Source organism: Carlito syrichta, unplaced genomic scaffold, assembly GCF_000164805.1.
Source record: "Carlito syrichta isolate Samal-C Ts95f unplaced genomic scaffold, Tarsius_syrichta-2.0.1 Scaffold288979, whole genome shotgun sequence".
NCBI classification, from domain to species: Eukaryota; Metazoa; Chordata; class Mammalia; order Primates; family Tarsiidae; genus Carlito; species Carlito syrichta.
The window spans coordinates 437,828-453,057 of NW_007233075.1; the positions used below are offsets into that span (position 1 = coordinate 437,828).

The 15,230-nt window shown below is 39.7% G+C and overlaps 1 protein-coding gene and 1 pseudogene across 3 annotated transcripts in view; both read left to right on the forward strand.

The window, feature by feature from the left end:
* The window catches only part of SSBP2 (single stranded DNA binding protein 2), a 200,490-nt gene that overhangs the window by 79,717 nt on the left and 105,543 nt on the right, over positions 1–15,230 (forward strand). The gene's annotated exons all lie outside the window — the stretch shown is intronic.
* Positions 1–15,230, forward strand: part of LOC103256157 — a 31,248-nt pseudogene that overhangs the window by 14,008 nt on the left and 2,010 nt on the right. Inside the window, exon 2 of the transcript XR_002481733.1 lies at positions 11,857–11,998. The product of XR_002481733.1 is annotated as an uncharacterized LOC103256157 (transcript). The remainder of the gene's footprint in view (positions 1–11,856; positions 11,999–15,230) is intronic.

The window sequence follows — 15,230 nt, forward strand, 5'->3', positions numbered from 1 at the left end:
GTGGCCGGGAGCAGCCACTGCACTCCAGTCTGGGCGACAGAGAGACTCCAACTCAAAAAAAGAAAAAGAAAAGCCACATGATACAGAGGAGGAATGATATGAAGGTCAGCACATTTGCTGTTAGAAGCAGTGCATGAGGAAAGACAGAGGAACGACATCTTTAAAGTACTGAGGGAACAAACACCAACCTCTAACCCTTCAGAGGCAAATCGGGTGACCATGAAGGCTCTCTGCATCCATGTGAAGGAGGGGAATAGCATGGAAGAAGAGGAGTGTAACGTGAGATTAGGGAGGATGGATCACAGAGGTCAGAAAAAACCTGAGAATGTGTTGTCATGGAGTTTATAAGAGCTTTCTTTTTTGTTTGTTTGTTGAATTTTTTAAATTTTAATTTTAATGTTAGAGATGTGGGGTACAAGTGACGATTTGCTACATAAGTAAATTGTGTGCTGGTGAGGTTTGGGCTTCTATCTAGTGGGCCCTCTCTCCCTCTAGTAGTGGATGTGGTACCCAATGGGTGGTTGTGTGCCCCTTGTCTCCCCTCCCTCCCTCCTCCTGCTAGCAGTGCCCAGCATCAGTTGTTCCCACCTTTGTGCTCAAGTGCCCAGTATTTAGGGCCCACTAATGAGTGTGAACATGTGGTATCCAGCTCTTTGTTTCTGTGATAGTTGACTTAGAATGGTGGTCTCCAACTGCATCCATATTGCTGCAAAGGACATGATTTTGTTCTTCTTTGTGATTGCATAGTATTCTGTTGTGCATATGTGCCACATTTTCTTTATCCATTCCACTTTTGAGGGACATCGGGGTTGGTTCCATGTTTTTGCTATTGTGAATAGTGCTGCAAAGAATATACACATGAAGGTGTCCTTTTGGTAGAGCAATTTGTGCTCCTCTGGGTATAGTCCCCAAAGTGGGATTGCTGGGTTATATAGCAGCTACATTTTTAGTTCTTTGAAAAGTTACCACATTGCTTTTCACAAAGGTTGAACTAGCTTACATTCCCACCAACACATCAACAGTAAGTGTTCTCTTTTCTCCACAGCCTCACCAACATTTGTTGTTTTTGACTTTTTTTTTGAGTTGGAGTCTCACTCTGTCGCCCAGACTGGAGTGCAGTGGCCGCTCCCGGCCACCGCAGCCTCGACCTGCTGGGCTCCGGCGATCCTTCCGCCTCAGCCTTCCAAGTAGCTGGAATTACAGGCATGTGCTACCACGGCTGATTTTCTGATTTATTGTAGAGATGAGGTCTCGCTGCCCAGGCGGGTCTCGAACCCGCGGGCTCAGGCAATCCACTCACCTCAGCCTCCCAAAGGCACGGGATTACAGGCTGAGCCACCGAGCCCGGCCTTTGCCTACTTTTTAAAGGGACTTTTTCTTCTGTCAATTCATTTGCGTTCCTTTGAGGCCTGGACATTAGGCCTTTGTTGGATGCATAACTTGCAAATATTTTTTCCCATTCTGTGGGTTGTTTCTTTACTCTCCTGATGGTTTCTTTTGCTGTGCAAAATCTTTTTAACTTGATAAGGTCCCACCTATCAATTTTAGTTTTTGCCGCAATTGCTTTTGGAAATTTGGCCATGAATTCATTGCCTAGGCGGATGTCTAGGAGGCTGTTCTCTAGGTTTTCTTCTAAGGTTTCTATAGTTTGAAGTTTTACGTTTAAGTCCTTGATCTATTTTGACTTAATTTTTGTATATGGTAATAGGTAGGAATCCAGTTTCATTCTTTTGCTTTTGCATGTGGTTAGCCAGGCCACTGGCACCATTTGCCAAATATGGTATCTCTTCCCCAATGTTTGTCTTTGTCAGCTTTGTCAGAGATGAGTTGATTGAAGGTTGTAGTTTTATTTCTGGATCCTTTGTCCTGTTCCATTGGTCTATAGAGTGTTTTATGGACCAAGGACTGGTGTGAGCAGTTCTACATGTATTAACTTAATTTTGACTGCAATCCTTTGTGATAGGAATTATTATATCCCAATTTTGAAGATAATAAAATGAAATGCCATGAGGCTAAGTGATGTGCCCAAGAAATGCACAGCTGACATGTGACAGAATTGTGCACTTGGACGATGGCCTGTGTGTTCTTGGTCAGCACATCATGCCACCTTTTTAGCAGGATGGGAAGGAAAGAGGTGCTGCAGGACTTGGCAGTGAGATTTCACTGGTCTCAGTAGTCAGTGGCCAAGCAAGGCCAAGCTGGACTCAAGGGAGGAGTGCATGGAATGAAAGAAGGGCAGATGAGTCTTTCATGAGCCCTGGCCAGGAAGGGCACGGGCAGGGAGTGGGGGATGCTGCTGGAGACTCGAATGGCGTTTTTATGATGGACAGATCCTAGATAAAGGAGCCAGCAAGTCATGAGGGGCTGCAACTGAGGAGTCATCAGGGAGGGCAAGAGAAGAGACTGCGGGGAGGCTCTGGGACTCACAGCACAGGTAGAGAGAGGCCAGAGAGAAGGGCCTCCCTCACCACTGTGGAGGGGCAGAGTACAGGGTAGGTGCATGGAAGCTCATGGGTCTCCCCCATCCCAATTCCTCCATCTCAGGCCCTCTCCATGGATTCTAAACAGGGACAGGCATTGTCAGTCAGCAAGTCGTGGCTCATGGAACTTGGATGTCTCTTGGCTAAAGGGGAGAAGGAAGAGAATCCTCCACTTGGCTGTTGAAATACAGGTTTTTAAACCCAGATAGCTGAGGAAGTCATTCTGGGAGATGCCCCTCCAGCAAAAAGGATTGTTACCACTCTCAAATGTTCCATGTGCAAGCACTGTGGGAATGACCACAGTCCTGGACGTCCTGTGCTGGGGTCAATCTGTGCTGATGGCAAGGCCTATGTATAAAGGTCATGTGTGAAGATACTGTGTGGGACTTTCTAGAATGTGGGTCTGCAGCCCACTGGCTGACTGTAAATGAGGTGCTGTCTGGGACCTCACTAGAACACAGCCATGTCCATCCTTGGTCACATCTACAGCCACCCTGCCACATGGAAAGTAAAGAGTCACAACAGAGCCCCTGGGGCTGTAGAACCCCCTAGATTTACCGTCAGCTCATTTTCAGAAGTGTGTTGACCTCCTGTCTAGAACAATAAGGCAGTAAAGACATGGGGGAAATTTGAGAAAAATACTAAAAATGTGGAGAGAACTAGAAGATATTTAGAATATATTAAGTGAAAAATCACTTTTCAAACTGATGTACATTGTACATGAATCTCATTTTTATTTAAAAGATTTATATGACATGTTAACAGTAGTTGTTTCTGAATGGTGAGATTATGCTCGATTTTTACTTTCTTACTGATTCTTATGTGTTTCTGATCTTTGTCAAGTAAGCACATGTTAAGTTATTGTGTTAATAAATCAACTAGTCGTGGGTCAAGATGAGAACATAGATGCCAAGGCTCACTAGAAGCAGAGTTGACTGAGCCAGGCTAAGGGAGGTTCCCAGAGATGTGTGAGGAAGGCTTATTGCTGGGGACCAGGAAACTGAGGAAGGCTGATAGCTGGGGACCAGGAAGCTGAGGAAGGCTCATTGCTAGGGACCAAGAGACTGGAGAAGTTTTTGATGATGTCATTAAGAGCGCCTTCAGACTCCTGAATTCCTTATATTTAATGAACATTTGCAAGGGCTGGTGTATGAGCAATCCCTAAAACATAGTTGACTACAAAAAAATCCACCAAAATAGAACTATATATATATATATTTAAATTACATTTAGGAAGCATTCGGAAATGTTCCTTATTTTCAAAAATACAGATTTTTAAAACTTAGTTTATGGAGATGCTTTTAATTTTGTGACTTATAGGTAATGCTTTATATTAGTGATTTGTTTTTAATTAGCAAAACTAAATTTAGTTTTTTGCTGTAAATAAAGCCTGTAGTTTAATAAATTATAAAAGTGGAGGGCTTTGTTTGCTTTGTGAGAAATCAAAATTATGCCTTTTAAAAAGGCAAACAGATCTTATTTGGGCGAACCTAAGTCAGCAATTACAGAAAGCAATCTTCTTGGTGAGGTGCTGCTGGTAACCCAGGTGGACCTCGAGTCACTGTGCTATGGTGTTCAGGCAGCCCCTATGCTCTCTCAGGGTCTCAAGTATGTCCTTATAGGCATCAAGTTGGTTTCAGTGGCTCTGCCATGTTAGGAGTTGTTGAAATAGAAGAGAAATCAAATCTTACCAAATCCTATGTCTTAAGTCAACATATTTTCATTTAAATTATCATTCTTAATGGTATTTATTATCCCTGTGGTGAACACAGCATTTGTTGAGAGCAGTCTCAAGATTGAAGCTTAATGTTTGCATTACCACTTGCCTGTAAGTTGTCATGCAAACAAGCAAACAGAAAAGCAATGCAAAACGCAATGCTCACAACCATTTCTTCTATTTGCCCTTTAAATATGTGTCAAACTGGTTGGTGATTCATTAACTATAAGCTAAACTAAATATAATTGGCAGGAGGAATTTTTATGTAACCTTGTTAAAAAATTAAATCAATGGAGAATGAGTCTCAGAAGAAGGATATACATGAATATACATAGTGTTTTTATGTAAAATATTTAAGCCTGCGTGTCAATTAAATATTAATATATAAATTACAATAATGTAAAATTGAATAAGTGTAATTATGTGTTTAAAATTATATACACATACGCAGTCATATGTATATGTGAATATATATGTGTATGTAAATGTATATGCACATATGTGTATGCTTTTTTCCTTAAAATTTTTTAGTAAAAATAACTAAAAATAAAATTCAAGGGTACATGTGCGGGTGTGTTACATGGGTGTGTAGCGTGATGGTGAGGTGTGGGCATCTGTTGAGCCCATCACCCAGGGTGTAAGTATGGCACCCAACGGGTGGTTTTTCTGTCCTTGTACCCTCTCTCCCTCCCTCCACCTTTAAGAGTCCCCAGTGTCTACTGTTCCTTCTTTGTATCCATGTGTGCTCAGTAAAGATCCCACTTACAAATGAGAACATGCTGTGTTTGGTTTTCTGTTTTTGTGTTAATTTGCTTAGAATAATTGCATGCACATTGCTGCAAAGGGCAGGATTTTGTTCTTCTTAATGGCTGTGTAGTATGATTTTATCCATCCTTTTCACTCACCAGTATGACCGTGAATAACGGAGTGATTTTGAATGAAAAAGCTTTAGTTATAAATGTATTTACAAGGAATTTCCTGTTAATGAAATTCATTATGTTAGGGAGTTATTCAAAAGGGAAGTGGTAGAAGCCCCACTTCTTCAGGTTCAGCAAGGCACTAGAATAATTTACACACCATTGGGAGCCAACTGCACTGGCCGTAGATGGAGAAGGTATCCTAACAGATCCTATCCATATTTGACTTTTATTATTCAAGTTGATTTTAATCATAATGTAGACCGGAATCTGTTGTTGTTGCTTGGGCAAGCACTTCTTTTTAAAAAATTAATTAATACATTTCTCATTTATTCAGGAAGTCTCTAATGGCATTTTGGGGGAAAGGAAGCTTATTAGCTTCCTGCCTGAGTCATGCCGTTTTTATTTCTTGTTGAAACTCTGGTGTTAGCCCAAAGCTAATGTTGGACAAAAGGAAGGAGTAAAGAAAGAGAATAGGAGAGGAGGGTAAGGAAGGAAGAAAAAGGAAAACAAGAAAATCAGCTGTGCAAACATTTAGTTCATTTGCGTGAAGACAAATGAATTGTAAAATTTTCTGCTAGCAGCCACATCCTGGCATGGCCCCTTTCTGCCCTGGCTGCCTCCGCTCCTGCTGCCGGGAGGATGTGGGTTTATTATATAGAAACACGTGAGGCCATGTGTGTGTCTTGATGATGTTTTTTGTTACTGAACATAAAGGAAAGTTATGAATTTTAATGAAGTTAATCTAGTTATATATTTTTCTGAGTTTCACATGACCACTGGAAAGTAAAGAGATGTCTGTGTAACTGAGTTTGTTTCATGATGATGCAGATATTACAAGTGAAGACAGTGTCCAGAGTCTGTAGTTTAACTGCTAGTGGAAGGTGCAGCGTGTATCACACTCCTGCTGGGAAGGGGACAGCTTGAGTGACTGAAAATGCATAGTTGCTGTAAGTGTTTTCGTATTAAAAACCATAGAAAGTAAAACTCAAAGGAATCTTGACTTGTAGGGTTCACCAAAGGGTGAGTGGAGAGGCTCATGAGGGTGTGTCACAGGCTAACCGACTATGCTTGGAAGCATGACAGGGACACTTCCTCCGTCATGCCTGAGGGCTGAGGGCTGCCGTCAGAGCCTTCTTTCCAAGATGCCACAGGTAGTAGCTCGAGTCTACCCTGGGTTTGCCAGCAATTAAGTGCTTGTCCCATTTTCACAGCTTTCCTTGCAAATTTTGTCCCACCTAAAGTAAGGAGAAAGCATGACCTGTGTTATGCAAGGTTCCCTTCCCCTTTTTCTTCTAAAGTAAACTCTTTTTCTCAAATATTATTCTATCTTTAGAACCCATCTTCCAGGCTTTGTGGCTTATATGAATATTAAGTTGTCTCAGAAAATCAAGCACAGAGGTCGTTAGTGGTGAGGGCGAAGAAGAAGGAATAGGTGTGAACTGCACACTCCTCCTGGCTCTGCTTGGCCCCACAATGCAGGTGGTGAACTCAGGGACTTGGCCACGGCCCAGGACAAGGGCAATGGGGAATGAAAGTCTGTGCCTTCCCTGACCTGGGCCATGGAGTCTTGCCACCACCCCTACTCCTTGGACTGTTGCTGTATGACTGGCTTTGGCCGCCAGGCAGTCTTCCAGGCATCCCCTGTCACAACCTGCTTTTCCTCTTTCTTTTTCAGGTAAAGAGACTATTACATACTGTGTCTTAGATATTGCTCTATATATGGATTAAGAAGAATTTGTGAATTCCAAACCTGCTTTGCATTTGTGTGCTCTTCATAATGACTAAAAGTTTGTCACCATTTGAGGCACAGGTTAACTAAAAATTCAAACTAGCCCAAACTGCATTTTTGTTCTGCCACCACCTCCTCATAGGCACACCTTTATATTACTTTCTGTAAATCTTGTATTACTTTGTTTTGACTGTGTAAATCTCTTCTTTCTTAATACAGTTTCTGATTACAATTAAATACTGGGTTTCCTTGACTTCGTAAATATAGATATTTATTCTGACCATTAGTACATGGACCCGACCATGTCATATGATTTTGAGGACTAGTGTTAAACATTCGTTAGAGACTCTTGTCTGCTTGTGTGTCTCTCTAATAAAAAATTAACACAGATATTCACATATTCATCTACCCAGCTCATGTGATTGGCTTTATGCTACAAAACAAAATAAGCTGTGGCCAGTATTTTCCTAATCTCAAGTGAGGGTATCTGGGAAATAAATGTCAGCCAGATGCCAAGTATCTATAGGAGGCCACTAGTGAAGTATGAGCTGATACACTGGTACCTTGACTGTTAACTTGTTTTCTGAAAATAGTCTGCTCTGAGTTCCTAGAGATTCCCCCCAAAATGTACAATGAGCATCAACATGGATAATTATATATATTGAATAGTTATCAACATTTTAAAGTAATAGTCTTGCAGATATATGTTTAAAGTACCAAGACAGTGACATAAAAACAAATATAAATTGTCATTATTTCCAGTTTTGGTAAAGGATACATTTTTACATTTTAGAAAACTTAATTTTATACTATTTTCAGTACAAAATTGAAATATAATTATAAAACCTTTACTTGACAGGTGGCCAACAAAAATTTTAAGCAAGATTTAAGTTGAGAGCATAACTGGAGGAACTGTAGTTATATTTCTTTATAAAAATACATATTTTATGTAAATAAGTAATAAATACTTTTACTTTTAATAAATAACAAATATAGGTGAAAAAACTCTCCCTGAAGAATTCTTTGTTTTTCAAGCTTTCCCACTGAGAAAGACTGGTCTACCAGAATTTATAGGCTAACTCTGTAAAGAACCAGCATTCTCATTTCTAGAAGTTTTAAAATCATGAGTATGATAAAATTCCAAAACTGGATATCTAAGGTGCTTCATTTGAAATGCCGTTAATTAGGAAATTTGTGCTTATGTTAAGTATCTTCTGCATATAAAATTAGGAGATTTATTGTCATCAAGTAGATATATATACTTACAAAAAATCAGATTTTATTTATCTAATTCCTGAAACCAAATGTATTTTTAGTGCAATGAGCTAACACAGAAAGTGAAAGTTCTTAAAGACTAGACGATTAGTTATTTTAAAAGTGAGAAGAAATTGATTTCTAGTTAAGTATAATAATGTGAACTTACTTTTTTCAGATTGCTAAACTTATTTTATAGTAAAATATAATGCCTGTGTTTGGGAGCTCAGAATTAGCTTGATACGTTCTCATCCACAATTGGAAACAGACCAAATCCTGAAGTGATAGCTGCGTGGTTAAGTCAAAATGAGATTTGTTGATCTTGTTGCGATTTATGTAGAGAATAAAAACCGTCTCATTCTGCTTACCAACCAAGGGTTATGATGAGGTTTTAGATCATTTGTCCAAAATCAAAACAAAGGTCAAAAAGTGAATAAGCGTGATTTTTTCATGCCCATCTTTTAAAAATCTTTAAACTTTTACTTTTAATTTTCTCATTAATAAAGTTACTTTGGTAAAAAAAAAATTGAGTAATTTAATATGACATTTTTGTAATACTATTTATTCAACATCTAACTATTGAGTGTAAGGTGCTGAATGGGATTTTGTTAGATAATACATGAATATAAGACATGATGTGGCCATCAAAGAGTTTTTCATCATCTTTCAATAAAGGGGCTAAAAAATGATCAGTAAAATCACTATCACTTCATGGCCCATCTTAGTAAGTTCACTGCAGGCAGAGGCAGGATTTTCGAGTCATCTTGTTTTAACTCACACAGATATCGGGAAGTCCTGTTTGGGCGGAAGGGATGCTCAGTAGGTCCATAACTAGGACGTTTTCCAAGGAGTTCTGGGCCTGATGTGATGCAATCTGAACACATATTTATTTTCTGAAATGTATGCTTCAAAACAGTTCATTGTAAACTGGAGAAGAAAGTTCAGAGACTTCTGCATGTCCTCTGTCTCTTCCATACAACCTCCCCCCTTCTCCCCGCCTTGCGACGTCCTGCACCACAGTGATGCATGAGTTCAGCCACAAACCTGCATTGACACAGCATTATCACCCAAGTCCACAGTTCCCATTAGGGCTCACGTTCCAAGGGAATAGAAATGTGTGCAGTGACAGGGACCCGCTACTACAGCCATTACAGTGTAATCCAGATCAGCTGCTTTGCCCCCAAGATCCCAGTGTTCCACCTGTTCATCCCTCCCTCCCCAGCCCTAGAAGCCCTGGATTTTTTTTTTGTCTCCTTTTGCCTTTTCTAGAATATCATATAGTTTGGATCACACAGTGTGCTGCCTTTTCAGATTGGTCTCTTTCAGTTAGTAATATGCATTTCCATTTCCCCCATATTTCCGTGGCTCTAGTTCATTCCTTTTTAGTGCTGAGAGAGATCACATTGTCTGACATACCGTGGCTTCTTTCTACACTCACCTACTGGAGATCGTCTCAACTGCCTCTGGGTACTGACAGTTATGCATAGAGCTGCTGCAAGACATCCATGTGCAGACTTTTGTTGGGCAAGTTTTCAACTCCTTGGGCAAGTACCAAGGAGAGCATTTGCTGGATCCTATGGTAAGAGGATGTCTGATTTTGTGAGAAGCTGCTAGGCTGTCTTCCACAGTGGCTGTATCATTTTGCATTCCCACTAGTAGTGAGTGAACGTTCCTGATGCTCTGTGTTCTTGGTGGCATTTTGTGTTGTCGGTGTTCTGGATTTTGAACTGAACATGTATTTCTTGATAGACTCTTTTTTTTTTTTTTTTGGCCAAGATTTGCGCTATCCTATAAAAACTCAGATTATAAGTGAGATTAGCTGAAAATTTCTAGCAATCATTATTCTAATAAATTACTAAGATAATTCTTTGTGAGTGATTTTTTTTGAGAAAATGTATATAGTCAGGCTTTATAGAACATATGGTGACATTTTATATTTAATATTTATAAGATTATCATTGTGTTAGCAGGCAGGTTTCTTTTGAGAAGTCATTTTTTATAGAAATAATTGATCAGTAAGTTTACTGATTTTCTATTCTCCAGTAACCTTTCCAGAAGTTACCATGGATTATTATTTTACTAAAATGAATGGATAGGAAAAATGGAAATAAAATTTGTTCTAATAAAAATAAGGCATTTATAACAGACTAGTAGTTTTACCTTTGGATATCTATATAAATGATTCTTCTAATGAAAAATATTTTCCCTTAGACCTACCTCAAAGACCTATTGTAAGTGTAACTTAAGCGTAAAAAAGACTAATCCTCTTGAAAGTTATGATTCAAGACACTCAGAAGTACTCATACATCCTGTGGTAGCCGCATTGTTTTTTCTGGTTAGTGTTCTGGCATAGGGGAAAAAAAAGAGACATTTTCAATTATCACCTAAACACTGACTTCTGTATCCACATAATAACCCAACTATGTAACAAGGATTGGAGAGTATATTGGGTTTAGGTATGATATAGTCAATCTGAAGGGGACCATGGCGTAGGGTAGCTGGGTGGTCAAGAATGCAGGCTTTGGAATTAGAACTGGATTTAATGTTGAGATTTTGCTGCTTAGTAACGTGTGTCCTTGGATGAGTTGGTTAAGGTGTTTGTGGCATAGCTACCTCACTTGTAATGTGGGAAAGATAGCATCTGTTTGTGGCCATTTTAACGATGGCAGGAGATACCATGCAGTCCTCAGAATAATGTCTGATACCCAATAGGTGCTCAGTAAGTGCAGCCGCTGTTCTTGTTGTTCTCAAGATTAGCCAGGCTTATACTTACACCTTCTTTTTAAACTCATGACGGAAAAGGAAGGGCAGGGTGTTTCTGCTGTCCAGCTCACCAGGAGCGGAGTGGCAGTAGATTCTGGGAGCAAAGGCTCATGACAGGGAGATTTAGAATATCTTGCTGCCTTTTCATAAGTCAGTTCGGTCTTCCTGCCTCTTCAGCAACACCTTTTGTGGTGTCAGAATGAAGGATTCTGCACTGACTCTGTTCCCTCCTCATCTGGCGTCCATTGATCTCTGCATGCTACAAGGTTGATGCTTTTCCAAGCTGCTCTGCTTTGCCCTGGCAGCACAAAACATGCCATGCTCATGACTGTAATGTCCCAGCGTGTGTCACAGCTAACATGTCTCCAGCACATGTGATGCATCCAGGAGTCCCATTGCTGCAAAGACCGTGTCTGCAGCAGAGATGCTTGGTTCCTTACTTAGCTTAACCACATGTAAACTGTGTGGCGATATTTTAGACTTTACTCCAAACCTAATGATTTATATCACTATTGTAAGTATTGGCACTACTAATGATTTCTATGACTGTTCCTTACACTTATATCTTCATGTTTTGTGTTAATCAAGGTAGGCAAGTAGTTGTAAAAGCAACCCTAGATCTCAGTGCCACTGTGGGTAGGATTGGCAGAGAGAATAAAAGATGCCAATTAAATTTGAATTTCAAATAAGCAGTGGAAAATTTTTAAATATACATGTGTTCTGAATATTGCATAGACATATAGGTGGATCTTTAATGCTGCATTAGACATCCTTATATAAAACTTACTTGTTTATCTGAAATTCAGACTCAGTAAGGCCTTCTATGTGTTTGCTGGTTGAAGTGGCAGGCCTGCATTGTAGACAAGTGATGTGGAGTAGGCAGGGCGCTGCCTTCCACAGTCACTGAGCGGTCTGTGTTTCTTCTTTCCCAGGTGCCCTTGCATGTTAGGCCACGTCCTCCTTGACGTTCAGCCCCTATATGGATGACAACAGGGCACACGTGGAAGTTCTGTGGGAGGTTTAGGGCCAGACTTGGACACCTCTCCTGGTCATACCCTTGCACACATCACCCACACTCAGTCCTATGGTCTCTGCTCGTGTGGTCTTGAGCTGTGGATCCCAGAGGAAGAAACAGGTTAGAGAGCAACCAGACTCTACTATATTCCCTTGTCCACTAAACCAGTGCCATCATGATTGTTTTTATTTTAGAGCTTTGGCCTTTTGAACAAGTGGGAAATCAGCTCACTTACTCTTGGTTTTGTCCCCCCCCAAAAAAAAGATTCCTTTTAAACATTCTCTCCTCTTATGTCTTTCCCTGGAATCATCAAAATTAGTTGAACTATTTCTCCAATGGTTAGTTAGACTTTAACAATATCGTGTCTAGACAAAGTTCAAGGTGACACAGACCTGCCCGTTTCTTGTTCTGAAATAGGCTGAAAGGCACCCTATCCATAGCTGTCCACTGAAAAGATACAGATTGCCTTCTGGAGTCAAACAGACTTCATCTGATGATGAGATAGGAAGGTGGATGTCCAGTGTTGCAGCCAAGATAAAGACTTGCATTGTGAAGATGGAGTTTGTACTTGAGGGTCTGAGTAGATAATTGCTGGTAGCTGCACACTACTTGTCTCAGGACTGCACAGCACACACATCATTGTGATCCACTTATATACATTACATTCTTTGTTAAGAGCCTAAATACCTTTAGCAGAGTAGTTATACGGTATTTAAGAAGTAGAAAAAATAGTCTTTTAGATGACTGTTTTAAAATGACATTTTATTTATTCAGTTCTTCATTCTTTCATTTAGCAAATCATTATTGGATGCCTTCTAATTGTAGGATGGAGCATGTCTAGATAGAGCATGGTTGGAAAAATATATAAGTAGCCACAGTTACAGTGATGGGAATTCTTATGTTTAATTCTTGAGATTGAAAGGATACCCTCAGTGTCAAGTTTTTTGAGTCACATAGAAGTGTCCCTCAGAGATAATGCAGTTTAGTTTCAGACGGTAACATTTTTTAAAAAATTGTGATAAAGTGAGTATTGCAATAAAATGAATCACACAAATTTTGGTTTCCAATGCATGTAAAAATGATGTTTACACTGTACTTCAGTCTACTAAGTGTTTGCAATAACATTACATCTAAAACAGCAATGTACATACCTTAATTAAAAAATACTTTATTGCTAAGGAATGCTACCAATCATCTGAGCCATCAGCAGGTTGCAATCTTTCTGCTGGTGGAGGGTCTTGCCTCAATGTTGATGTCTGCCAATTGATCAGGGTAGTGGTTGTTGAAGGTTGAGGTGGCTGTGGTAATTTCCTAAAATAAGACAACAGTGAAATTTGCCATATTAGTTGCCTCTTCCTTTCAGGGAAGATTTCTTTTTAGTATGCGATGCTGTTTGATGGCATTTTACCCACAGTATAATTTCTTTCAAAATAGGAGTCGATTATCTCAAACGCTGCTGCTGCTCAACTAAATTTATGGAGAATTCTAAATCCTTTGTAGTCATTTCAACAATGTTCACACATCTTCACCTGTAGATTCCATCTCCAGAAACCACTTTCTTTGTTCATCCATAAAAGGCAACTCCTACTTATTCAAGTTTTATCTTGAGATTGCAGACATTCAATCATATCTTCAGGCTTCACTTCTAATTTTAGTTCTCTTACTATTTTCACAACATCTGAGATAACTCCACTAAAGTCTTGAACCTCTCAGTCATCTAAGAGAGTTGGAATCAATTTCTCCCAAACTACTGTTCACATTGCTACTTTGACCTCCTCCCATGAATCATTAAAGTTTTTAATGACAGCTAGAATGGTGAATTTTTATCCAGAAGATTTTCACTTGATTCTGCCTGCATCTGTCAGAAGAATCACTATCTATAGCATTTATGCAAAATATATTTCTTAAATAATAAGACTTGCAAATCAGAAAAACTCCTTGATCCATGGGCTGCAGAGTGGATGTTGTGTTAGCAGGCATGAAAACAGCATCTCTTTTTTTCCTGAGCAGTAGGTCTCAACAGTGGGATAGTTAGTGAATCATGCTGTAAACAGATGTGCTGTCATCCAGGTTTCGTTGTTCCATGTATTGAGCACAGGCAGAGTCAATGTAGCAGAATTCTCAAGGGCTCTAAGATTTTTGGAATAATACATGAGTACTGGCTTCAGCTTAAAGTCATTAGCCACATTAGCCCTAACAAGAGAGTCAGGATGGACCTTGAAACTTTGAAGCCAGGCAATGATATCTCCTCTCTAGCTATGAAAGTCCTAGATGGCATCTTTTTCCAACAGAAAGCTGTTTCATCTACATTGAAAATCTGTTGTTTAGCGTAACTACCTTAATCAATAATCTTAGTTAGATCTTCTGGAGAACTTGTAGCAGCTTCTCTGTTAGCACTTGCTGCTTCACCTTGCACTTTTATGTTATGGAAACAGTGTCTTTCCTTAAACCTCATGAACCAACGTCTGCTGTCTTCCAGCTTTTCTCCTGCGATGTCCTCACCTTCCTCAGCCTTCATAGAATTGAAGAGAGTTAGGGCCTTGTTCTGAATTAGGCTTTGGCTTAAGTAAATGTTGTGACTGGTGTGATCATCTATCTAGACCATTCAGACTTTCTCCATATCAGCAATAAGGCTGTTCCACTTTCTTATCATTCATGTGTTCACTGGAGTAGCACTTTTAATTTCCTTGAGAATTTTCCTTTACATTCGTAATTTGGCTAACTATTCAGCACAAGAGACTTAACTTTGAGTCTATCTCAGCTTTTGACCTACCTTCCTCACTAAGCTTAGTTATTTCTAGCTTTTAGTGAGAGATGTGCAACTCTTCCTTTCACTTAAACATTTATTGCTGGCCTAATTTCAATATTGCTGTGTCTCAGGGAATAGAGAGGCCCGAGGAGAAGGAGAGAGATGGGAATGGCATTCAACGGAGCAGTGAGAATACACGCAAAGTTTATGGGTTAAGTTTACTGTCTGTTATGGGCCTGGTTTGTGGCACCCCAAAACAGTTACAACAGTACTATCAAAGATCGCTGATCACAAATCACCATGATGGATATAAGAATAATTTAAAAGTTTGAAATATTGCTAGCATTACCAATATGTGCCACAGAGACACACAGTGACCATGTGCTGTTGGGAAAATGGTGCTGACAGACTTGCCGCAAACCTTCCACTTGTAAAAAATGCAGTATCTGAGTAGCCCAGTAAAGTAAAAAACAATAAAGTGAGGTTGCCTGTACAGTAAGTTCCCTACATGTGAACCTTCAAGCTGTGAACTTTCAAAGATGTGAATGTGCACTAGCATGTCCAATCACGTATGTTAGTTCACATGTCTGGCATACATTGTCT